General features: G+C 57.3%; 1 long non-coding RNA gene across 2 annotated transcripts; it reads left to right on the top strand.

The window, feature by feature from the left end:
- Nucleotides 1-1777: 1777 nt before the first annotated feature.
- On the top strand, nt 1778-9106 carry LOC109494337. Of its 2 annotated transcripts, none has more exons than XR_006589751.1 (3): nt 1778-3465; nt 3647-4067; nt 6855-9106. It is a non-coding gene; the product is annotated as an uncharacterized LOC109494337 (long non-coding RNA). The 2 variants fall into 2 exon arrangements; XR_006589750.1 differs by having other exon boundaries at nt 1778-3469.
- The last annotated feature ends 16639 nt before the right edge of the window (nt 9107-25745 follow it).

Raw genomic sequence — 25745 nt, 5'->3', positions numbered from 1 at the left:
GGGGGACAGGGAGACAGGGCGCTCCCAAAGTCTGAGAAGCTCCCAAGTCGGAGAAGCCATATTTAGAGGCTGACCTGGTCAGACCATTCCATGCCCTGTCACTGGCCCCTGCTCCCGGCATGCTCTTGGCCCTCTCTGGCCACTCATTCAGGCCTGAGGGTGGACCCACCCGTCTACACTCCCAACGCTGCTGGCCTCTGGACGCCTCACTCTCCGCCAATGGCACCACTGTCTTCCTGGCCTGCCCCCAGTCGGGGTTGGCTCCTGCGTGGCTTTGCGCCCTCCCTCTGGACAAGCAACTGCTCCAATAGCTGAAGCTCTGGGGGGGGGGGGGGGGGGGGGGGGGGGGTGTCCTTTTCCTGTGCGACCACCATGTACCGCGTCTCATCAGTGACTACAAAGGCCCCCTCCTTCTGCGCCTCAGATCTACATTAACGTAGCCTGCATCCTAGAACTTCTTAGGACTGCTAGGACGTTGGCTCCAGAAGGCTCTTATTGCCCTGATGGGGGACGCTGAGGCCCGGAGAAAAGAAAATAAGCCCAGGCTTCCTGGGTGAGTTAGAGGCAGAGCCAGGACTAGAACCCAGTGCCCTTAATTCTCAGCCTCGTGCTTAGCGACGCCACGATGACCTCTCCTTCAAACTCCACTTAGACCACCCCTTCCTCCAGTGGGCCCCTCCTGTCTACCTTCATCGCATCCTGACAACAGAGCCCCCCGAAGGCTTCCTATCTGGGCTCCTCAGAAACTCTCTGGTTCACACTCGAGCTCTGTTGCTTTTCCAGGCCATCGACACTTTTCCCTGCCTTCGGCACCCCTAGGTTTTCCTCCGTCCTCTGGGCCCCAGACTTCCTCTGTGGAGGGGCTGCTGGGGCAGCGCCTGTGGGGACTTCCAGTTCAGCCCCTTTTCCCAAAGGCTTGTTGGTCACAAGTTGAAGCAAGCCACTGGGGCCTCTAGACCCAGACTCCTTCGTTTTTCCTTTTGGGTTTGGAGCCATCTTTGTAGGCCAAGCCGCATGAGAGTCTGGAGACCTTTGTGAGGCAGGGTCCCCCTGTAAGCTGGGGACTTTTTCTCGGCCCCCTTCTCTGGGTGTACCCATCCCGAACCTTCTCCACCTCTACCGGTGCCCGCCACACCAGCCTCCCTCCTTGTCTGAGGGACAAGGGGAAGTCCTTCTTTGGTGTGGAGGTGCCCAAAGCCTTAGGGATAGGGGGTTGGGACAGGGCCTGGACTCAGCCTCGGTGTCTCCTTGGCTGCGAGACAAAGAGAGCCATGTTGGGGGTGACCTCACTCTTTGGGCATCTTCCTGCTGGACAAAGGGCTCAGTTGTTCCCCAGCCTGGAGGCAGGAGGTAGAAGGATGACACTTCAATCCTTGGACCCTCTTTAGAGACCTCGCACTCTCGGCTAGGCGTGGGGGGCGGTGGGCCAGTGCAGGGAGGCAGGAGGAGGGCCCGATCTGGATGGCAAGAGAAATGTTTGGAGTATCTGTTAAGCCCTTCCTAGAATCTCACCTCACCCTCAAGACGCCAGAGTCCACTGCTCTGAAGTTAGAGCCAAAACACTCTCTGCTTTCCTTTTTTCCCAGGAATGACCTCTCTTTGGGGGGGGGGGGCAGGAAAGGGGGGCTTTTCTTCTCTTCCCCAGGAGAACAGTGGTTTACAATTTTTTTTTTCCCCCAATAGTATCAGGACCCTTCACATGAAATCTTCCTAGAAGTCTGATCGGGAAAGCAGATAAAGTGGAAACTTCTTTGGCTGAGGGGGTGGGAGGGGTGGGGCAGGAGGCAGAGGCCTCCCATCCCTCATCCCGTCCACCCCGCCTATGGCAGCATCTAAGTGGGGTGGGGGTGGGGGGAGGCCACAAAGCCTTGTTTGAAAACCACCGCTTTAAACACTTGTGTTCCCTCCTGCTCCCCAAGCATCCAGGGGCCAGGCTCCTGGAGGCGCTTGAAATCTGATTGTTAAAGAAATAGACGAATGGATGTCTCTGTCCCCTCACTTATGTGCTGTGAGGTTTTGTGCTCAGTTCTCATCCGGGCCTGGGCTGGGGCAAGACTCTCCCGTGTGTCTGCTCTAGGTGTGCCTAGTGATCCTGGAGCTGTCCAATGTCCCCAGGTGGGAAGGGCCAGAGCCAAAGACATCAGCAGGGGCTGCGGAAGTAGCAAGCGAAGTGGGGACGCGTGTGCAGAGATGCGCCCGGTCAGCGCACGCAATCTGCCAACAGCCCGGACCCCGATGAATCGCGAAGGCAGAGCCTGAAGCGTCACAAAGCACCGGAGGAACTCTCCACCCATCCCCCTTCCTCCTCCGCGAGGCAGGGGCCCCGGATTCTAGCCCCGGCTCTACCATTTACTGCCACGGACCCTTGGGCAAGTCACTTCCCTTCTCTGGGCCTTAGTTTCCTCCCTTGTAAAAGTGAGCGAGTAGGACTAATGGAACGCCCCAGGCCCCAGGGTGCTGAGCCGTGCTCCCACGGCGGGACAGGAACTGGGGACAAGGCTCAGAGTTGGTTGGCAGGGTGGAAGGGGAGGCTACAGAGAAAGGGCGAGACATAATCCTTGCCCCGGAAAAGGTTCATCAGGAAGGTATAGAAGAGAAGGATGGTGACAGAGAGCCTGGCCCATCCTGCAGGGTCCCCTCTTGTGCCCTTGGTTGCACAGCTGGGCTCTTGGTTTAGATTTTCTCCCGGGGCTAGGCAAAACGTCAACTCCCTTTGTCCCCATGCTCATCATCCTTTGTCACCTTGCCCATAGGGCCTGTGGTCCTACCTCTCCCTGAGAATGAACTTCCCCCCACCACACGCATTCTTTTCTCGTCCAGATCTCCCTGCACTTTCATAATCCTCCTCCTCCTGGAAGTCCTCCCTGACCTCCACTTCCATGTCACTCCCCGCTGGCCTGGGTGCAAAGTCCCCTGAGCTGACGGCTGTCAAGCTGCCATCATCCTTTCAGTTAGAAACGTTTTTGAGGACAGGGACCCTGTCTTTTTGTCCTGGAATGTCCACTCCCTGGCTCACAGCAGGGCCCTGTGGAAGGAAGGACCCAGACGGGAGCACACAGCTTGGGGCTGGGGGCGAGTGGCCTTGTGTGCGCTCGGCCAAGCAAACGCTCCAGACCGTCAAACTCGCCCGCAAGCACACACGCATCCAGACAGCCCGGCGCGGACACACGCACCCGCGAGCCAGCGCCCTCTCTCACGCTGCAAACCCCCACATGAGGTGGGGGGTGGGATGTGGGGGAGGAGGCGGAGGGGGCTGCCCTCCAGATGTTGTTGGAAATCCAACACGTCCCCTCCCCCCCTCCCTCTCCCACTTCCCGTTCCATTTCCCCTAAATATTTACTGATTTTTATTTACATTCTTTGCCCGAGGTGCCCGGCCCCTGTCAGGTCCCATTTGCTGGGCCTGCTTCCCTCCTGCCAGCTCCCCCCCCTCCTCCCTCAAATCCGGAGCCGGGAGTCGTGTGTGGTTGGTAACAGCCTCCTCCTGGCCCGTGGGTGTTGGGGGGCGGTGAAGGCAGGGGGCTGGCAGCTCTGGGCAGAGCTGTGGGGGGGAGGAGGGGGCTTGGGGACAGGAGCAGCTCACCCACACATTCCCGCCTGCCCCCAGTCTGGGATTGTTTTAGCCCCCCCCCCCCTTTTTTTCACAGGGACTTCTGGAAAGGACTGATGGATGCCAGATGCCAGGAGCCCTGGCACCCAGGGAGGACTCTGAAGAGAGAGGAGGGAGCGCTGGGTCAGACGTCACAGGGCGTGGGGCAGGCGTGCTGGGCGACTACTCCCGAGCTGACCAACCACTCTGGGCCGCCTTACCGCCAGCCAGCGGATCAAGGTGCTTGAAGAAGTGACTTCCCGCTCTGTTCTCAGGCTCCCCGCCCCCTTGGACCCTGCCCTCCTCTTAGCCATTTCATCCATCAGTATGGGGCACCTACTATGTGCCAGGCACTGTCCCAGGTGCTGATGAGACAGCAGCAGACTGTCGTCCCTTGTCCCTTATTCTTGCCCTGTGGAGTCCGCTGTTCTCGGGAGAGAATGAGTGGGCTGTAAGTGCCCCGGGGAGGAAGAAGCAAGGTAAAGGGAATGGAGAGTGCACTGGGGTGGGGGGAGGGCTGTGATTTTAAATAACACCCTCAGGGGAGGCTTCCTGGAGAAGGTGACACTTGAGCAAAGCCTTGCTGGGGGGGGGGGGCGGCCAGGAGGAGGGAGCCGCCTGAGAGCACGGTGAAGTGTTGGAAGACTGGCGAGGAGCGGTGGGAGTCAGGGTGGGTGGAGACAGGGCATGAAGGCAGGGAGCAGGGTCTCTGGTTTTTGTCCGAATGACATGGGGGCCTCTGGAGGGTTCTGAGAGGACAGTGATATGACCGGACAGATCAAGGTGGAGGGGTGATTCCTACCCCCCCTAGTATCCTCCCTTACAGTCTGGTCACCCCACTTCTCCTTGCCGGCTGCCTTCTGCTTCTCAGCTACTCTGCCAGGCTGCCTGTGGCTTCCAGAAAGTTCCTCTGCTCCAGAAAGCCCTCCAGGATTGCTCAGGGGAGGCTGCCAGGCTCTGTCTGGGCAGTAGATGGCCTTTTCTTCATTTCTTCCCTTCCCATAAGAGAGATGCCAAAGAGAGAGATTGTGATCCCGCCCCCCGCCCCTCCCCGGGGCAACCCAAGGACCAGAGTGGGTGAGTCGCTTTCCCAAGGTGTCTCCTCAAAAGGCCACTATCCTGCCTCCCATGAGCCCTGCTCCTGTCATCCCTGGTTTTTCACAGATGCTCCGTCTTCTCTTTTTTTCCTTTTCTTCCTTCTCCTTCCCACTGGGTCTGTGTCCTTTCGGCAAGGGACTGAAGTCCCCCCCCTCCTCTGCTTTGGCATGGGCCTGGGGAGCACCCTTTCAAGGGTAAAGGTGTAGCCAGCACTGGGCTCCCAGGGCTGAGGGCCAGGCCACTGAGGGGGAGCAGCCGCAGCGGGGACTGTGGTAGGATTCATTGCTCTAGTTGGCACCCTCCTCTGTACCCAGTCCCTGGATACTGCCTGCTGTGTAGCAAACTCTGATGGCAGAGCACAGCGATGGAGAAGACAGCGTGGCTTCCCCAGCTAGACCCTGGGAGTTAGCCCCAGGGCTCCGAGTCCCTGGTCCTAGCTTGACTACCACCTACCAGGTGGCCTTCCACCAGCGACTTCCCTCATCCGGGCCTCACTCGTTCAAACGGCAACTGTTTATTGAGAGCCTGCTATGTGTCAGCCACTGCATTAGCCTGAGGATACAGAGGGAGCAAAGACAACCTGGCTCTTGCCCCCACGGAACCCGCAGTCTTGTGGGGAGCAGACCTCAGTTAAATGGCCACGCCGATGCGGTCAGAAGGACAATGGTCATCAGTGCACAGGAAAGGGAGAATGTAATGCCCTGAGAGCATATACGTAGCATTTGAGCAGCCAGGGAAGCTGAGGGGCTCGCCCCAGGGAGGTGATGTCCAAGCTGAAACCTGAGGGAATAGAAGAATAGCCCAGGCAGAGAAAATAGTACACGCAAAGGCCCTGTGGTAGGAGGGAGCATGTCCAAGGAGCTGCAAGAAATAGACATGGCTACAGTAGAAAGAACAAAGGGAACGAGTAGAGTAAGAGGTGGGCAGAGGCTGACCGCGTGGCGTCTTCTGGGTCATGTTTAAAACCAGATCTAAGGACAGAGGCACCCACTTAGCATTGCAGGGTTGTGCTGGGGACACAGGAGCATCTCAGGTTGGCTGTAGATTGGGGGGTAAGGAGAGGAGAGGTGGGGGAAACCTGTCAGGAGGTGACGGCAGGGGTCCAGGAGAGGGCTGATGCTGGCTTGAACTAAGCGTGGGCAAAGGATTCGTAAGGGGATGAGGACGGTGTCGAGGGGGAGTCCTGGATTCCTGCCGTCAGGGTTTCCCACCTGTAAAGAGGAAAGACGTGGCTCTACGTTCTCCTGGCAATGAGTGAATTCGTGGAGGCAAAACTTCTCCTCCTCGGGAAGGCACTGGAGTGAACTATACGAACAGCGTAAGAAAACTCCCCTCGACCAGATAGTTCTCCCCTGGATCTACCCCGGGGTCCTTCAGGCTACCCACCCCCCCTGCACCACCCTGCACCACCCTGCACAAAACTGCAGTGAGCATGATTTCGATTAGACTGCTCACTGCCAGCAGGGCTAGAGCAATAATGTGGTAAGAACCAGAGGCAGGGGATGAAAGAGAAGACAGGATCCAGGCAGAGGGCCATGTGCCAGGACCGCGGGAGACAGGCTGTAAACACCTGCGGAACAGTCAGGATCCGGTGGAGTTGAAGGTCTCTGAAGCTGGTGCTGGCCTGGGACCCGGGGGAGCTCAGGTGCAGGAAGCTTCGAAGGACGTCGGTACTCTGTACCTGCAGAAGGGGCGCTCTCCAGAAACCTGCACAGTCTCACCGGTGTTGGCCCCCCTCCCGGAGGCCCCCTCATCCCCACGAGATGGAGGGGATAGAGCATGCTCAGGACACGGGAGGGTGTAGATACAGGAGCTGGGCAGACATACAGGGAACACTCTGGTGTCGTGCAGATGATCTGAGGGGTCTTTCTGGAGGAGGGGGAGGAGGAGGGGGAAGGGGGAAGGAAAGGGGAGGAGGACGAGGTACTTGGAAGGGGTCTGGGGACTGGATTCGTCAGCCCTGTCTGGCCCAGCTGGGAAATGCTCATTTAAGCTGATGGGAGTTGGGTGTTTGGTGCCCTTATCCCCCTCCCATGCAGCTCCTCCGTCCAGAATCCCATCTTGCCTTTAGTTCCCAGCCCCCCCCCCCCCCGCCCTGTTCCCTGTGAAATGATCATGGGCTCATCACTCTGCCCCCTCACTACTCTTTTCTTCCTCTCCTACTCTAGCTGTTAGCCTCCTTGGCTTTGGAAGATCCGCTTGGCTCCCTGCTCCTCCCCTCAGCCCCAGGGGGGCCCATAGTGAACACCTGCTTGGTTACTGGTGCAGGTCTGCCGCGCCTTCGGTTCATATACTGGCATTTGGAGAGAGGCTGCGTTGTTCCGGTCTTCCCTGAGCACTGCTCCACTCAAAAGAGCCCCCGCGAGGGACCAGCCTTGGCCCGCAAGGTACAGAAGTTCAAGTGCAGGAAGGATTTCCTGGGCCGTGAAGGGGGACAGCTGAGCAGCTGGAATTCGGGGAATCAGTTCATGTGCACCCTGCTGTATGAAAGGTCCATGGCTGAGGGCCTGGCGGGGGAGGGTCAGGGTCTCAGAGAGGACGAAGGACCACAGTGACAGGCCGGCAAACAAAGGCTGTCAGCTCCATGCAGCTGGCCTGGACGTTTGCACCGCACCGGGAACACAGCACCTGGCCCAGAGGAGGCCTTCAGTGAATTCCTGCCGAGAGAAGAGAATCTTGGTTTCCCGGCTCAGCTTCCCATTTGCTTTTCCTGAACCTGCAGTTCCCTATCTACCAGATGGAGTAGTAACCCCAGTACTTTCTGTCTTGTCACATTGTCACGGGGAACAAACGGAACAACGATGGCAAAAGCGTTCTGCGAACACGATACACAGGCTGCAGCCCAGCACCGTGCCGGGCCTGCGGTGGTGGTGGCTCGGTATTGAATAAATGAGCAAATGACTCGATCTCCACCAGATGTGAGCTCCACGTAGGCAGAGACCTGGCTTGTTTTTCCTTGGCATTATTTCCCCAGTGCCCGGCACACCGTAGGTGCCCAATAAATATTTGGATCGAATGAATGAATGAATGAATGATACGACTTAACCCTACCCTGGGAAACTTCTAGAACTTTGGAGGTGATGGGACAAACCACAGGGCCATGAACCCAAATGGCTTTGGAGGCATCAAGATCTCGGTCTGAACGCTGACTTCACCAACAAGGTTGAAAGCGGCTGTTATTTCCCCATTTTACGCAGGAGGAAACAGGCTCAGAGAGGTTGTGTGACTTACCCAAGGCCCCACAGCTCCCAGTAAGTGAGGGGATCAGGATGGGGGCCCAGGATTCTGCCTCCAAAGCCTGTGCTTTTTCCTACCATAGAAGGTTCTTGCTGTAGCTGGTCCGTTGGGACAATGGCCTCTATGACTGTCTACTTGACAAGCTGGAATATTCTGTTGGGGGAAGCTCTCCTAATCGCATACCATCTCAGAGACCCCCCCAGTTGGGGACTGCCGGGACCAATGAGAGGCCAAGATCTATTCAGGGTGTACCAGGTCCAGAAATGCACACACTTTGCCCATGACATCCGTGTTCAGATGCGGAGACAACATATGGAGGGGAGCTACTGGAGGGCTCTCCCGGCCCAGGGTCTCTGTCATACCCCCTCAAAGCCACACCTCCTCTCTGGCACCCTGGGCCAGTGCTGCTCCCTGAATGCTCCCTAAGCGCTTCCTTCGGCAGGGCCGGGTCGTGTCACAGCTGCCCTTCCCCTCCCTGAATGGACTTGGGGCTTTACCATTCAGTTCCCTGCTTCCCCAGGTATGTTTCATTGAACTGTATTTTGGCTGTTGATAGGTATTTCTTGCAAAAAAGATGGTGTGTGACGGCGTAAGTTTGGGAAGCTGTAAACAAGCTGGAACCTTGCAGGACTTCTCAGGGCCTTTATTGTGCTTATGTTGGACTGTGAATCTCCGAGGGGTGGGGAGTTCCAACAAAGAGCATTTTCCCAAGCGTGCTAGCCCCCAAACTCTTTCTTCAGGAGCATCTCGTGGGATTGGTGTGCTCCCGGGCACACTTTGGGGATTATTGCTGTGGCTGTGAAGAGTCCTTGAAGGCATTTAAGCAGAGTTAGAGGATCCGACTGGTGTTTCTCGGAAGACCACTGGGTGGACCGCGGGAGCCAAGACAGGGGCTGAGGAAGCCCTTAGGAGGCTGAACTGACAGTCTTCGAAAGAGGAGCCTCGTCCGTGTCCGCCTGCTGTGCCAAACTTAGGTCTCTGTCCCCAGTGAGCTCGCAGTCGGGGTGATGTAGGAGAGGCCAAGGTCCTACCAGGAATTCTCCTCCGGGGCAGAAGATGCTAAGTGCTATAAGCACCTCCGATCCAAGAAGACTTCCTGGTGACTTCCTCAATTGGCAGCCCAGAGCTCTGGCCATGCTCCTCTCCTGTTTCTTTTCAAGAATCAGTGAATTATTTGAGATGAGCTCAGGGGGTCCTTTGCTGTTTTTTTCACCTTTACTGGGGGAGGGGGGGCTGATGGTCTCCGCCTTCATCCCCCAAAGTACCATGGAGTCATGCTACCTCCCCACTGGGACACAGAGACCCAAGTCATGAGACTCAGGTCTACGGCGTAAGTGGCAACGCCTAGTTTATTTTTAGTCTATCCTGCTGGCAAAGGTCCCGTCTCTTGGCACTGAGGCCAGCTTAGATGAGGCCAGGCTGGGGCGCAGGGCTCAGTACCACCAGCATCCTCCCTCTCCCCGCCTCTGCTCTATCTGACTCCTGCTCTGCAGCTCTAGTTCATGGGGAAATGGGCTAATGCCACACCCACTCCGGCTCCCCAGGCAGCTACCAAGTCCCCAGAAAAACTGGACAAAAGCCTAGACTCCCTTCGCCATCCCTCCCAAGCGCCAGCATAGGGGACTGGGAGTTCCGCCTAAATCTCAGATCCAGCCTGGGTATTTGTCCAGCTGTTGTGGCGGTTGGGGTTCCCTGGACCTCATGTAGACAAGGGGTACTTGGGTCTTGTCCTCCGATGTGCTGAAATCCTCGAGCCCCCTCCTCCTTGAAGGTCTTCTGTGGGTTCACAGTTGGAAGCATTAGAAACTCCTTTTCCACTCTGTGCCTACAGGCTGAATTTGAATGGAATCCCTCCCCAAGCTCTCCTCTCTCTTTGGCACTAACCCAGAAAACAGGTCTGTTTTCCAGCGCAAAATCTGATTGGGTCACTCCCCTCTTCAACAACCTTCAGTGGCTCCCTATTGGCTTCAGGATAAAATTATCCTTAGAATGACATAAAAAGCCCTTGGCCATTCAGCTCCTGCTTACTCTTGAAGCGTCGCTCCTCCTTCTCAGCCACTTTAAGCTTCAGGTATTTGGATTGAGTGAATGAGTGAATGACGAGACTTGACCCTGCCCTTGGAAACTTCTAGAACCTCCGAGGTGATGAGACAAACCACAAGAGCAATGAACCCAATGAACTCTTGGCTTCGGAGGCATCAAGATCTGGGTTTGAATCCTGAATCTCGTTGCAATTGCCCCCCCCCCCCCAGTTCCATGGTCCACCCCTGTGCCTGGCTTTTTTTTTTTTTTTTTTTTTTTTTTTTTTTTTTTTCTGCTTAGAACAATTTCCTCCTACTGGTTTACCCAGCAAATTCCTATCTGGCCTTCAGTTCTAGGCTCAAGTTCTAATTCCTCTGTGAAGCCCTTTCCTGTTCTCTGAGCATTTCCTATGTATGTGCCAGGGCCCCTGTGCCAAGCATTCTCTGTGCACCACGATTTAATTTTTCTTGTACTTCCGTGTCTGTCGTCCCACCGAACTGTCAGCTTCTCAAAGGCAGGGGACAGAGGTGGGCAGTTCATGCTGGGGGAGGAAGGATGGAAGAACTTGGGGGGGGGGGCTCCGCAGGGTTCCCCACCCGAGCCACCCCAGCCCTGTGTAGTTAGTAATTCATTAGCAATTAGTTACCGATTGCTGCCGTAACTAATTACCACGGATCTCGTGGCTTAGAAAACATACACAGGTCAGAGGTCAGAAATCTGAAATGGGTCAGCAGGACTGGCTCCGTCTGAAGGGGAGAGTCGTTTCCTTGCCATTTCCAGTGACTAGACGTTGCCTGCACGCCTTGGCTCCCGGGTCCTCGCTCACACCCCTCTGATAGCTGCTATCATTGCCACATCTCTGTGACTCTCCTGCCTCCCTCTTTCCCTTATAAGGACTCGCGTGATTACGCTGAGCTCCGATATGATCATCCTGGATCATCCCCAAAACAAAATCCTTAATTTTTTTTTTTATTAAAAAAAATTTTTTTAATGTTAATTTATTCTTGAGAGAGAGGCAGACAGAGACAGAGTGTGAGTGGGGGAGGGTCAGAGAGAGAGGGAGACACAGAATCGGAAGCAGGCTCCAGGCTCCGAGCTGTCAGCACAGAGCCCGGCGCGGGGCTCGAACTCATAAACTGTGAGATCGTGACCTGAGCCGAAGTCGGACGCTTAACCGACTGAGGCACCCAGGCGCCCCAGTAAAATCTTTCATTTGGTCCCATCTGCAAAGTCCTTTTTGCCACATAAAGTAATGCATGTACAGGTTCCAGGGATTAGAACATGGACATCTTTGGGCAGGGGGTGGGGGTGAGGGGGCGGTGCCATGGTTCTGCCTGCTCCATGCTGGAAACTGAGAACGGGTCAATTTGGGAAGAAGGAAAGTGTTTGGAGTCTCAAATGACACCCTGTCTGGTCTGAGTTTCCTCGTTTGTAATCAAGGGAGTGGTGCCACAGGGTCCCTGATGTACTCTTGGGGACATTTTATGAGCCCAAGATTCTGCCTCTGCGGCAGGAGAGGATGAGGTGGGAACACTTCCTCCTGCACAGGTGACATCTGCCCATCCAACTTTGACTCTGACTTATCCTCAACCCCCCCCCCCCCCCCACCTGCCTGCTCCCGAGACCATGGCTGGTGCCAGGGACCACTTCTTCCCCGGTGCCCTTGACTTCTTTTCCTGGGACGGGATGGAGGGCTCTGTCTGGGTGCTCTGTGTACCCACGGAGCCCCGACACATGGCTCAAATGGGGGCGCAGGCGCCCCCCCCCCAGGTCAGTCAGATGCCCTCAGCAGGCAAAGCCATAGGGTTAAAAATGGCACTGCTTCTCACTCATAGCTTTTTCAGGGACAGGTTAGAGAAATTTAACTGGGAGACGAAATATTGGCATAGAGAACGCCACGGGTGCCTTACGGTGTAGAATACAAAATTGGCTAGAATTTTGGAAACAAAACTGGAGAACTCATCGCCGGACAGCCACTGGAGGAAAAGCCGGAGGAAGCAAGGCAGAGGGGTCCCTACTGGGGGGCCCTGGAGAGGCTGCGCGGAGGAGTTGAGAGAGAAAACAGGTGTATGTTGTGGGACAACCGGGAGTGAGCGAATAGAGGAGATTAAGGGCAAATCTGTGCTGCGTGGGGCCTGGGGGGAGGCGGGGGATGAGGAAGGTGCCCCTCCCACTCTCCCCATCTGTTGCCCCTGCTTCGGCCTTGGCCTCCCCGGCCCTTCCTTCAGAGCCTTCACCGGGACCTTGTGCAAGAGAGGCAGATGTTTCCAGATGAGGCCAGATGCTGAGACTCGGGGAGCGGGTTGGCCCCTGTGGGCTCGGAGGGGTGGGGAGGAATGAAGGAGGTACAGGAAATGAGCGAGGAGGGAGTGTGATCTCTAGCCAGGGGTCTCCGCTAATCCTCACCACAACTGGGGGAGGCAGGTGTCAGGTCCGTTTTTACAGATGAGTCAACTGAGACTCCGCACGACCCACTTTCCCGCCCCACCCCTTACCACTGAGTCCGCACTTCAGACGGATCAAGTACCCAGGGCCCTCCTGTAGGCCCCTGTCCCTCTCCTAGTCTCACCATAGACCCTTCCTCTTTACCTTTGGCCCTGCTGCTCTGTCCTCACCTTGCCTCCTCCTCCAGGAAGCCCACCTGAGGCCTCCACTCAGCTCTGTCCCGCTGGACCGTCTGTCCCTTCAATCTGTCAGCCTAGATGTGTGTCCTACCTGCGCCCTCTCCATCAGACTGGGAGCCCATTATGAACTCCAACTGCCCCTCCCATCGGATCACCTAACTCCTCTGAGGTTGAGGGAGGCTCACAGTCCCCGTTGGAGGTGGGGGGCGGGCCGGTCACCATGGCAGGCGACAGGCAAGAGGAGAAGTACAAAGTCAGCCGCCTGGGGCCCCAGATGAGGTGAGAGCCTTGGCTGTGTCCCAGCCCCATAAAGAAGGATGTTAACGGCCTCTTAGGGAGCAGGCGAGGGTCGATCAAAGGGGTGTGCGGGGGTGGGGGGTGCTGGGCTCACTGCTGAGGGAACGAGGGAGGGAATGGCTCCTTCCAGGTTGGGGGGTCAACCCTGGCACCTCCTTTCTGCCCCAGCAAATGGAGTATCTCATCCTAGGAGGCTACTGATGGAAGGAGAATGATTTCTTCCAGTCTCCGATTCCTCCTTCCCGCCGGGGTCTTCATGATCTCGACTACCCCCACCGGATTCCACCTCTTCCCCTCCCCCACCCCGGGGACACCCAGCAGTGGGTCCTGAGGAGCGAGAGAGGGCTTGGGTGGTATCAGCTGGGAGAGGAGGAGGGGAAAGCACAGGAGGTGGGGCCGGCTTACCACAACCTGTGCCCCCACCAGCCTGACTATGAAAATCAAAAGCAGTTGGCCGTCCCGCTGGCTGACTGACTCAGAACCAGGATCTGGAAGCGGCTGGAAGGCCTGCTTGAAAGTAGGAAATAGGGAAACAAACGGTGATTTGGGGAGGAGCCCAGGAGAGCCAGTGTAGACACCCGGGCAGAGGCTCAGATGTGGCAAACAGGTGGGGTGTGGGGGGGCTGAGGCTGCCAAGGCCTTGGTGGGACCACGGGATGAGCCCATGCCAGGCCCATGGTCCTCTGAGCCCGTCAAGAGCAACCTATTGTTTTGCACAGGAGGAAAGAGACGCTCAAAGACAAACAGGGACTTGTTCAAGGTCACACACCCCTGAGTCAGCGGCAAAGCCAGGACCAGACCCCAGGTTAGGATTTGAGGTTGGTGGGGCGGGAGGCCTCGCCTCCAGAACCATGTGTCCGCTTGAAGGCGCAGCAATGAAATTTTCTTTAGTTTGCTTATGAGGTCTATGTTCATTGCCCTCCCGCCCTCCCCCATGAAAGGAGACGCAGAAGGCTGCCGGGTCCCACTCTATTCATTCCGGGGACTCTCCATGCCCCAGGTCTTTTCCTGTCCCCTGCCTCTGGCCAGACCATTGATTTCCACAATTAACCAAATCGCAAGACCCGAAGCCCTCCTCTCAGTGTGTGCCCGTCGGGCCTTCTCTCCAACTCCCCTTCTCCCAGGAGCCACCTCCTGGGACAGTCGCTTGTCTACTCTGGGCAGCCCACCCCCAAGGTACAGCTTTTGCTTCTCATCTACGTACCACCTTTCCAGGGCCCTCCGCAGGCCACGGGTTCATGAAGCGATACGTTTACACAGCCTCAGAGCTGGAGGAGAGAGAGAACCCCAAGCAGGCTCCACGCTGTCAGCACGGGCCCCGACAGGAGGCTCGAATCCACAAACCACGAGATCGTGACCTGAGCCGAAACCAAGAGCCAGGCGCTCAGCCCGCTGAGCCACCCAGGCGCCCCTGGAAGGGGTTTTAGAAATGTCATCTGTCTCTGCCCATACCCTCACTTAACATAAGGACCCGGAGGCGTGCAGAAGAGAAATGACCTGTCAAGGTCATGAACTTCAGTTCCGAATCTGGACTGCCTGACTCCAGTCTGTGTTTTCTGGTCCCTGTGGTTCTCCAGATTGGATACTTGCAGTGACAGGGGTCACAGAGATCTTGGCCAACTCCCAGGATCGCCTGCCTTCCACAGGACTCCTTTAACTGGATGGTATTTCAGCTCGGGAGCCAGGCCAGAAAAACAGGATGTTGGAGAATAGAGAAAGAGGAGAGAGAGGGCAGTCCACCCATCTATCAAACCTTTATTGACCGTCTCTGATGTACCAGACCCTACTGGGGAAGCAGAGCTGAACAAGCCACGGCCTCTGCCTCTCAGACAAGGAGGGGCAGACCCCCGCTAACTGCGGTGCTGGTGTGGAATCGCCAGGCTAGCAGTTTGAGCAAAGTGCTGTGGGAGCACAGAGGAGGGAGCCCAGCACATCCTCCTGGGGCAGGGCAGGGGAGGCTTCTCGGAGGGCATGTACCTGACCTTGGAAGGGGGAGCACAGGCGTGCCAGGTGGAGATGGGGGGCATTCCTGACAGAGGGACAGCAGGAGCGAAGGCCAAGAGGAGTGAAAACCTGGGGACGTCCTGGGGACGTGAGCCACCCCACGTGGCCACCAGCTCATTGGCTGTTGAGAAGGAAGTGGGTTTACCCAGAGGTGGGTTTAGAAAGGTATGCTGGGCCTGCTGGTAGAGGCCTTGTGATGCTCTATCTTGAAAGCAATGAGGAGGTAACCTGTTTAAGGTAGGAAGTGGCGATTAGCGTGTATTTGGGGAAACACACTCTGGCAGCAATATGGAAGAAGGAATTGACTGGGACGCCCGCTGGAAGAGTTCTGGAACTGTCCAGCGGAGAGAGGCCCAGGGCCCGAGCCACACAAGTGTCAGACGGCTGGGAAGTGAGGGCCCAGAGGGGGCCCATTTCATGCAGAACGGATTCTACACTCACAGACCTGGTCACATATGGAGGACGAAGGGGAGAAAGGGGGCAATGTCTCCACGTTGCTGGCTCGGGCAACCAGTGGCTGAAGGCACCTTTTACCCGAGAGTGGGCTGGGCTGGGAGGGAGGGACGGATAATGAGCTTTGAGTTCGACACGTGGAGTTAGAGGGCCCTGTGGCACAGCTGGTTGGCGACAGCAACTAGGCAGCCGTCCAAATGAGGCTACGTTCGGGACAGAATCAGAGTCGGGCGGCTCAGAGGCCGTATCTGCTCACGCGCTGAAGTCAGCCAGACGGGGGTTCAAATCCCGTTCCCGTGTTCTTGTTCTGGGACCGTGGACAAGTCTCTGAACCTCTCCAAACCTTAGTAGTCTCATCTGTGAAATAGAGAGAGGAGTAGTGAAGATCAGATGAGGCCCGGTCGTTGGCCCGCGCTTGTCACGTGACACCCAAAGTTCTGGATGCTTCCCCCTCCGCCTGCTCTGTCTCCCCCGCTGCAACTTCCAGTTCTCCAACCGTGATGCCGAGTGTCCCCAAAGAGGGCCCACCCTTCCTCCTCTGCTGCTGCCCAGCCTGGACTCCAGGCCAACCATCGCCAGAGGTCAGCTTTGGGGCTTCAATTCAGCCTGCTGAGGACGACACAGAGGCCCCCCAAGCGCCCAGGGAGGCAGCTCTACGCCCTGGCGAGGCTGACAGGGTGTGCGGTCCACTGCCAGGCTGAGTTGGGTCCCTGATAAGACCTTTATCTTCTGTGGGCTTCCTCTTCCTCCTCTGTCACCGAGGGGTGGGTTTGGGTGATGGGGGCTGACCTGGGTCATCCCTGAAACTGGGTCCGGGGCAGACAACACCGGATGTAGCCCTCTGTCCCGGAGGATGGAAGAGAGGGGCCGGGCTCTGGGGGTCACCCGCCAAGTCTTTTCTCAGGTCTGACCAGGTGGGCTGGAGGGGTGGAGGGGGCGCGTCTGGGAGCGTCCAATGCCCTCGTGCCATGCAAATACAGTGCAAATACCATGCAAATGACCGGCGTGCCCCGCTGCCTTCCCCCTTCCTCCCCCCCCCCCCGCGGCTTCCACGACGTGAGGGTCTTAGCGGCTCTAAGACAGAGGGTCTCTGGGGAGGAGGAGGCCCGTCCGGAGGGAGGAAGGACCCCCGCCCTCCCGGCCAGGACCCCACTTGGGTGGGTGGGGGAGGGGCGAGCCGGTCCGACTAATGGGCTCATGATTCATCGCTGGGCTCTTGTCTGCGCTAATTGGCTCTGCCGGCCGCCTGATTCATGGCAGGGAGCCGGGCTCTAGGGGACCCCGGTGTCCCTCCCCCGCCTCCCGCGCAGGATGGCTGCGTGAGGCTTTTAGACCCAGGATCCGTTCCAAGGGACTGCTGCCCGGCCATCCATCACCGCTGACAGACTGGGGCTCCAAGGTGGGGGGCGGGGGCGCCGGCACCGAGCTGCCATCTGATGTTTCCGACCCCCCCCCCACCTCCCAGCCACCCAGGGGCATCAGAGGGCAGCAGGCCCTTGGCCTTGGGTCTTAGGGAGCCACGTGGGGTATTCAGGCAGGTGTGAGCGGTGAGGGGGGGGTGTTTCTAGAGGAGGGGAGAGAGGATGCGGTGGGAGGTGGGAAGGACTTTGGGGGCAGGAGAAAAGGCGCGGAGGCAGGTGAGGGAGGGCCGGGCTCGAAGAGCAGAGACTCGCAACACAGGAGTCTGGTGACTGCGAGCAGAGATCTGTGGCAACAGTACTGACTCCGAAGCTTCCTCTGAGGCTGCCCGGAAGAAGACTAAAGGTACCTGAGGCTTTGAGACCTTCTGGACGACCTATGGCAAGTCGCTTAACCAGTCTGAGCCTCCACGTCTTAGGACCTTTAGAAGAGAATCATGCCCAGGCGTGGGCACTCATGGGAAGCAACCTCTGGCAGGGTCTTCGTCTAGGCGTCCAAGATCCCCAGGAGTAGTGTCTTTCATTCATTATAACCTCGATGACAAAAAGTATACATTGGTCCCTGCCCTCCCAGGTACAGGGATTGGTGGGGGCTGTGCTCCCTGAACAGGGACATCTCCCCCCCACCCCCCACCCTACGATCTCGGCCAGAGCGTGTCACTGCACAGTTTTTTCAAGCTCTCCAAGGCCCCTCATGTCTCCGCCCCTGCATCTGGGCAGAGGCAGTAGAAAAGGCCACACCCACCAGGCTGAGGGGGAAGCAGCTGTCAGCCCTGACTGTCAGAAAGGGGGCGGGGGTAGTTCAGGGTCAGACACTGGGGGCTGGAAGGAGCCTAGCCGAAGCTGAAGGAATACCTCCTGCGGGAATGAATCCGTGAATGAACAACCGTCCCGCAGCCTCCGCAGAGGGAGGCCTGGCCTTGCAGCGGGAGATGAATGGAACACGGTCCGCAGCGAGGCGCCACCGGCCTCGTGTCTCCACTCCTCCTTTTGACCCGCAGCCACATCCAGGTGTCGGCAGGGCCTGTTTGTTGGCTCTACTTCTCAGCCAAACCCCGATCGGGCTCTTCTGTCTGTCCGGGCTGTGGGCCGGACGCTGCCGCCAGCGGTGGGTCCCGTCTCCCCTCCCAGCCTCCGTGCTGGCACCTGTAATCCACTCTCCATTCAGCAGCCGGATCTCGTAAAGACATAAATCAGATCTCATCGCTCCCCTACGCAAAACTCTCTCGTGGTTTTCTTGATGAATTCTCATTTATCTGCTTGAAAATCTGTCCTCCCCGGGGCGCGCCGGGGTGGCGCAGGTCATGATTAGTGAGTTCGAGCCCCGCATCGGGCTCGCAGCTGAAGGATCCTCTGTCCCCTCTTTGCCCCTCCCCCGCTTGCGGGCTCTCTGTCTCAAAAATAAATAAACATTAAAAAAAAAAAAATCTGTCCTCCCCAGAGAGTCCTGTCTCCTGAGGCTTCCCTGCTCCGGCTGCTGTGTCTCTGGGATGTCCGGGTCTCTCCCAGCATTCCGAGGGTCGAAGGAAGGACTCACAGGGCAGGCCCTGCCACCAGCTTTTCCTAATGGAATATTTTTCTTTTTCTGTGTGGAAATATTGTCTGCCCGATGTCCTCCCCCCGGTAGTTGGACGGCTGCCCCTCTCCACCATCCTGCTCACGGCCACCTTCTCCCTCCCCACTCATCTCACCCCACTGCCTCCCCTTGGCAGGAAGTCTGGGGTCAGAGCTGCGGTGGGGGGGGGAGGGGCGATCGCGGGAGGGGGGGGTTGCCCCTCCCCCCCCCAAGGGCTCCGTGGCTTTGTAATGGCACAGGTGGCTTGTGGGTTTGTGAAGGTAGTGAGGAGAGACATCCCAGCAGCGTCTGGGAGTCTAGCACCTTCCACCACACCACAGCCTCCCCTGCCCCCAGGGAGGAGGAACAAAAAGAGGCTATGTCTCCCGAGAGAGGATCCCCATCCCAGCGGGGGGGGGGGGTGGGGGGTGGGGGGGGTGGGGGTGGGGGTGGGGGGGGTGGGGGTGGGGGGGGGTGGGGGTGGGGGGGGTGGGGGTGGGGGGGTGGGGGGGTGGGGGAGGGGGGGATGGGGGGGTGGCTATGCCCAGCAGGGTCACTGCCGCTAGGCCAGGAAGTCCCTCTAACCTAGCAGCCATCCACTCTGCACTTTGAGCTCTCGAGTGACCCTCTACTCCTCACGTAGGATTTATTACCCTCCCCCACCCACCCCGACCCCCGCTGCAGAGGAAACTGGAGGTCAGGGGTCAGGAGAGAGGAGGCCAAGTTCATGTCCTCAGTGCCTAGAAGCCGGTGTCCACGGGGAAAAGCTCTGATTTACAATTAGCAGTGGGGCCAGACCGGAAAAGCACAGCCCCATTTTCCAGATGGAAAAACTGAGGCCGGGAGTGTTCACTCTACCTGTCTAAAGCCAGGGCGCCAGTTTCCTCCTGCTGCTCCTCCCTCCCCCTTCCTCTGGGGACTCCACCTTCTTCAGGCTTCCACCACAGACCCCTCTGGGGACCCCGCCCTGACAAGGGAAGCCCCTGAGATTTCTGTGCTCCCTCTTCCCTTCCTCCTCCCTCTCTCCTCCTTCCTGAAGGAGTGTGGTGACTGTTGACCCCGATGAGGGCCACCGCTGCCTCTGCCTAGTGCTGGCACCTAGGGAGGGCTCCTTGCCTCTGTAGCTGGCTCAGTGGCACCCCGAGGCAAGTGTTGTTCCTTCTCTGAGCCTCAGTTTCTCCATTTGCGCAGTGAGTTTGCCTTTTGTGAAGTCCGTGTGACTGCGGTTTGGGAGAGGGAGGTCGATGCGCTTGACGAGGGGGTGGGGAGTAGTCATAGAGGGGAGCGGGGTGGAGACTGTCCTACCGTTCTGAGACCTGTCGCCGTGGCCACTCTCTGCCCTACCTTGCTGCATTTCTTCACTGACCCCCCCTCCTCTCCAGGCCCGCCCTGCTAAGCGGGAGAGGAAACCAGGCAGAGGGCTTATGGAGGAAAGCGGCAGAAGGACCCTAAATCACCCCCCATCTTGCTCTAGCTGCCAGCCAGTGACCTTCTCTCCCTCACCACCGTCAGCTGGAGTGGAGGAAGGAGGCGCGGCCCCATACTGGGGGCTTCCACTTATTGGGATGCCCAGTCCCTGTCCCTTTGCTTTGGGATCCATAAGCACAACCCCTGCCCTCGGGTCCTTTTGAAATGAGAGGTGTCCCCGATCTCAGACAGCTCTTGCCCAAAGTCTACGGATATCAAGACGTGAAGGCTGATGTTGCCCCAACATCAGGAGGGACTTGGCACCCGCCCCGGCTCCCGGGGGGGCTCAGAGAGGGTGAGTCAGGGGTCTGAGACCACCCTGCGAGTGAGCCACTAAGGCTGTGGAGGGTAGGATAAGCCCACTCTCGGGGGGCACCAGGAAAGGGGCAAGAAACCCAACAGGTTGAATTTCCGAAAAACGCACCAGGATCACGCGTATTTTCCCCAGCCATCCTAAGTGTGGTTTTCAATGGAAAACACAGCCCATCAGGGCAGAAGCATGTTTAGATGAAGCGAGCCCTCTCCCTCCCCCACCCGGCTGGAAGCTTTATTTCTGCTGAGGCAAACATGTGATAATATTTATTTCACAGGCCTGGGAGGCCTGACTGTCACCCCTCCCCTCCACCCAGCTGGGGGCATGGAGATTTAGGTTTCCCCGGTCCGTGGTTTCTTCTCCAGGAGCTTAGGGGTGGTAGAAAGTTGCTGGGGGGGGGGGGAGGGCGAGGGGTGTAACCAATGGAATATCCTAGAAATGGCAGAGTGTGATTTCATGTAACTTCCTCCTTATTCTCTCCTAGATCACTTAGTTGGGGGGGGGGGGCATTCGCTGCCATGTTGGGAGAACACTCAAGCAGCCCAAAGGAGAGGCCCAGGGGTCGAGCGGCTGAGGCCTCCAGCCAACAGCCGGCGTCAGGTGAGTGCGCCATCTTGGAAGCGGGTCCTTCAGTGCCAGTCACGCCTTGGGATGACTGCCGCTACCAGAGGACATCTGACTGGGACCTTTCAAGAGACCTTGAGCCAGAACTACCCAGCTAAACGTCTCCCAACTTCCTGACCCGCAGAAACGATGCGAAATGATACGTGGCTGGACTTGTTTTAGGCCTCTGAGTTGTGGGGTACTTTGTGACGCAGCAATAGATAACCAACGTAGCCTAACAGTCCCTTTTCCTTCCGGTTTGGGCCGCCCCAGCAGCTGCCTTCCTCATCTGTGAGCCTTGGGTGCCCCTCTCCCAGTCTTGCCACTGGGAGGCGTGGATCTCCCAGCGTTAGAACCGGCCTTCTTTTGGCTTTTGTCCCCTGTTAGTGTTTCCCGAACTTGCGTGAGCGTAACAATCAGCTGGGACCCTTGTTTTTTTTTTTTTTTAATTTTTTTTTTAACGTTTATTTATTATTGAGAGACAGAGAGAGGCAGAGCGTGAGCAGGGGAGGGGCAGAGAGAGAGGGAGACAGAATCCGAAGCAGGCTCCAGGCTCCGAGCCATCAGCACGGAGCCCGACGTGGGGCTCGAACGTGCGAACCGCGAGATTGTGACCCGAGCCGAAGTCAGACCCTAATCGAATGAGCCACCCAGGCGCCCCTGGGACCCTTGTTAAAAACATTTTGTTCCCCTAGCGGATCTGGGTCACCCCCAGAGTCCTCAGGACCCAGCAACTCTGGAAAACTCTAAGCTGTGTAGAAGCTTCTTATACAGCCCGTAGCAGTGGTTCAATAAGTATCTTCTCAAAAGTTGTTTCTACTGTTCGCATGTTCTCCATCGTGAACACACGTGCCGGGAGACACGCTACGTGTTAACCTGCTTACTTCTCACTCCTCTGAGGTGGGGGGGTGGGGGGTGCCAGAGAGCTGGGAACCCGGCTCCTTCCCTCTCTGAAGCCGACCCTAACCACTCTCCCGGGTGAAGCCCAAAGTGTCTGGTGTCCCTCAGGAGTGCCGGCGGACCCTTCCCTTGCTGTCATATCAGTTCACCCCACTCCGGCTCCGTTCCAGCCAATACGCAGCGCGGCCACCGCCCCTGTGCCGGGTGAGCTCAGCCTGTCGGCCAGCGACTGCCCCGGCCAGGTACTCTCTGCCTCCACCCCTCCTCTGCATCCCAACCAAACTCGTGGCTCCCTCTGCCAGGAAGTCTGCCTGGGCTGCCCCTGCCTTCTTGCCCACTGCTTCCCTGTTGCTGCCACGCCCACCTGGTGCCTCAGTCTGGATGCCCCACCCCACCCCTGTCTTTCACAGGGGCCAGGGACTCCTCACTGGGCTTACTCAGTTCAGGCGCAGTCGGTTAATCTGACCCCTAGCAGCAGATGAACTCGGGGTCAATCGCTTGACTTCTCCGAGCTTCCGCTTCCCCGTTCGTATACTGGACATCTTGACCCCCTGCCCCCCCTGCTTGGGGTGAAGGTTTGATGAGATTGTGACTTTGGAGAGCACCCTGCAGATTATAAAGTGCTGTGTAAACGCGAAGGGTTGGTAAGTATGAGATTTTTCCAACACCTCCTCTGCCCACCCCACCCTGCACACGTTATCACAGCCTTTGCTACCGTCCAGGGGTTACATTGGTCCCCCCCACCCCCACCCCAAATCTGTGCTTGTGTTGCTCTGTTGCCTGGAAGGTTCTGGAAGGCTCTTCCCCCTTTCTCTCTGCCCGGCTTGCTCCTAGTCACCCTTCGCAGCCCAGCTCAAGCGTTTCCGCCTCCATGAAGCCCTCTGCTTCTCTCCCTGGTGGGATTGATGCCTTCCATCCACGGCATTCGTGGGTGCCTTTACTGTCCTTGTCACCATGCGTATGTCTGCTTGTATGTCTGCCTCCCCCAGTGGACCATCTCATTCACCTTGGTATATATGCATGCAGCAGGCGCTCAATAAATGCACGTTAGCTTTGCATTCCCTGCTCTCTGTTCCAGTCCTACTTAATAGCACTTTGCTGCCCTTCCTAGCTATCCACAGACACTTCCTCTTCCAGATGAGTCTTTAGCATTCACTCCCTGCCTCCCCCGCCCTCCAAAATCTTGATCAATTACCTGCCCTCCGCAAAAAGCACCAAAATGAGGCATGACTGTGGTCTGGCGCTGAGCCTCTCTCCTAGGGCCTGGGACAGACAAGAAAGGCATGGGGAGGGGTGCGGGTGGGTAGGAGGCTCCAGCACCCCACCCCCCACTCAGGGGGAATTGGCTTTGGCTCCACTGCTGTGGGGAGGGGGGTGGGGGTGGGGTCAGGGTTTGGTTTTCTGGCATTTCATTTATGCCTTGGAAGTTGGTTTGGGCTGTCAGGGGATCTGGGGAGGGGAGCCAAGCTGGTGGCAGGGGGTGGCTCCATGAGCGGTCTCTGCCATCTCATTGGCTTCTTCCCTGCACTGAAGGCAAGATCAAACACCAAACGCAGCCGGCTGGTGCCTGGGCTAATGGAGGGAGCTGGACAAGCATCTTCCAGATGTGTGCAGCTGTTTTCTCCCACTCCCCGTCCGGGTCTGGGATTGGAGACCCATGTCAGCTGCTCCGTGGGTCCCAGGGCCCCGGGTTTTGGGCTGAGGGGGCTGGCCTCCTCCTCTCCCACCCATGACCACAGTTTTCCACTGACGGAGTCTCTCTCACCTTCCTCCACTCCTTTCCTTCTTTCTAAGGAGCCTTTTCATGCCCTACCCACCCGGAAGTCCTTTTTGCTGTATAGCCTACATCTTTCCTGATCTCAGGGACTATCTTCTGGGACTGGACAAAGGTTGCGGGGGGGGACTCTCTCAAGCAGAGAGGAAGGAAAGAGAGACGCTCCGGATGATTCGACAGGGGGAAATGTGGGGAGATAATGAAATATGTGAAGCCCAAGTTAATTTGAAAATGGGAGCACTCCACTCCCAGGCACTCAAGCAGTCAGGGAGGATATCAGCCTCTTAGCCGCCCCAGTCCCTCTTCCCAAATGCTATAAGCTTCTAATAAGGATGTAATACAATTGAATCTATTACAAACTGAATTGTTTACAGAAATTTACCCAGCTGCAGACATGGTCAGGGAAGACTGGCCCAGTGGGAAGGCAGGGGGGCTGGAGAAACAGATGAGGAGCAGGGAAAGGAACGGCGGACGATGGAGAGATGGGAAGGGAAGGGGTAGAGAAGAACAGAGGAGAGGGATGCAGGGAGGAGAAGGAAGGAGGGACGGTGTCTGGGGGCGGAGTGAGGCAGTCCTCATCACTCCGGGCGGCCCCGGTGCCATGTTGGTGAGAGAGAGCTGTGTGCAAGATGGGCCAATGAGCCCCAGAGGGACAGGCTGCAGTGACACCTCGCACAGGTCCAGGTAGTGGCCGGTGGGGGGGGCGGAGACACCATGGGCGGGGCTTGCGGCATTCATGCAGAGACACGGATGCCTGTGGTTCGACTGTGTGGAATGCTTCTGCAGGAAGGCTCATGGGACTGAGCGGGGCAGTGGGCTGGCTTTTCTGGATCTAGGACTCCCCAGGCCCCTCTGCTCTACATCCTGTTGTACCTTTCCTTGGCTGCCTGCTGCCTCAATGCTCGTAGTAAACACCGGAGAGATAAGCACCCGCTTATTCATTCAAAACGAGTGCAAGCAAGAAGCAGGTGTCGGGCGCTGCCCTAGGTACTGGGGATTCACCAGCATGGCGCCCATCGTCAAAGAGCTCACGGTTTAAGAGGCAGAGGTAGGGACAGATGTAGACATAGCCCAGGACATTAGGACGGTAGGAAGAACCACAGAGCCCCGTACGTAATAGGTGGCCACGGAATGTGAGCCTACCTCCAGGAGCAGAGGGGAGAAGGGGACTCACTGTCAGTGGAAGCTGGCCATAGCACAGAGGGGCAGCATTTGGAAGATCTCAGGTGACTCTGAGCCCCTTGAAGGCAGGGGGCTGTGCCTCAGTCCCCCCCCCCCTTGGATTCCACCACCCGGCTCCTGGCACAGAGCAGGAGCGCAGTGACAAATTAATGGTGCGTTAGTCAGGAGCTCTTGGGTTGTAAGTGACAGAAAGTCATCGCAAACTTTTTTTTTTTTAATTTTTTTTTTCAACGTTTATTTATTTTTGGGACGGAGAGAGACAGAGCATGAGCGGGCAAGGGGCAGAGAGAGAGGGAGACACAGAATCGGAAGCAGGCTCCAGGCTCCGAGCCATCAGCCCAGAGCCCGACGCGGGGCTCGAACTCACGGACCGCGAGATCGTGACCTGGCTGAAGTCGGATGCTTAACCGACTGCGCCACCCAGGCGCCCCTTCATCACAAACTTTTTAAAGGAAAAAAAAAAACAGGGAGAGAGAAGATCGTTCAACATCATGGAAATTTCCCGGAGGGGCAAAGTCCGGCAAAGCCAGGAGCAGGTGCTACCTGTTGTCACTGAGCACCTCTTGCCTCTGTCTTCTTCTTGCGTGAGCTTCTCTCGGACCATCTCAGTCAGGCTTTCGTTCTTAGTCAGGGTCTCCCCAAGGGATGGTAAGAAGGCTTACAGTAGCCTAGGTCAGCATCCCCAGCGCAAAGAAAGCACTTCTTTCTCTGCAGTCCCAGAGGAAGCCCAGGACTGACTGTCACTGGGTGGATTCAGTGATATGCTCATCCTGGAGCCAATCACATGACAAGGGCATTGGATACACTAATTTACCAGGTTTGGGTCACAGGACCCCTCCCAGAGTGGCCAGGGGGGGTAAAAACAGAAGGAAAGTAACCCCCTCCCTACAAGAGAGTTGGGGAGAGGAGGTTTCCCATAAGCTACAAAGAGCAAAGTGGTGCTAGGCAACAGGTGTCCGTGACGAACGAACACATGAATGATTGGATAAATGAATTGGGCCTTGAAGGGTGAATAGGAGTTCCCCAAGCAGTGAGAAGAGAGAGGGTCACCTTATATGTGTGTGTATACGCACAGAGCCTGCTTTAACATTCTCTTTTATTTTTGTTCCTGGCTGCCCGTCCATGTCTGTTCCCATCTGTGTGTTTGGAACATTCTGGAAGCCCCAGAGGGCAGGCATGATGTCCGCCACACTCCATCTGGGCACTGCCC

Source organism: Felis catus, chromosome E1, assembly GCF_018350175.1.
Source record: "Felis catus isolate Fca126 chromosome E1, F.catus_Fca126_mat1.0, whole genome shotgun sequence".
Classification (NCBI taxonomy): domain Eukaryota; kingdom Metazoa; phylum Chordata; class Mammalia; order Carnivora; family Felidae; genus Felis; species Felis catus.
The sequence above is the reverse complement of the archived record's forward strand: the minus strand, read 5'-3'. Positions and strand labels throughout refer to the sequence as shown.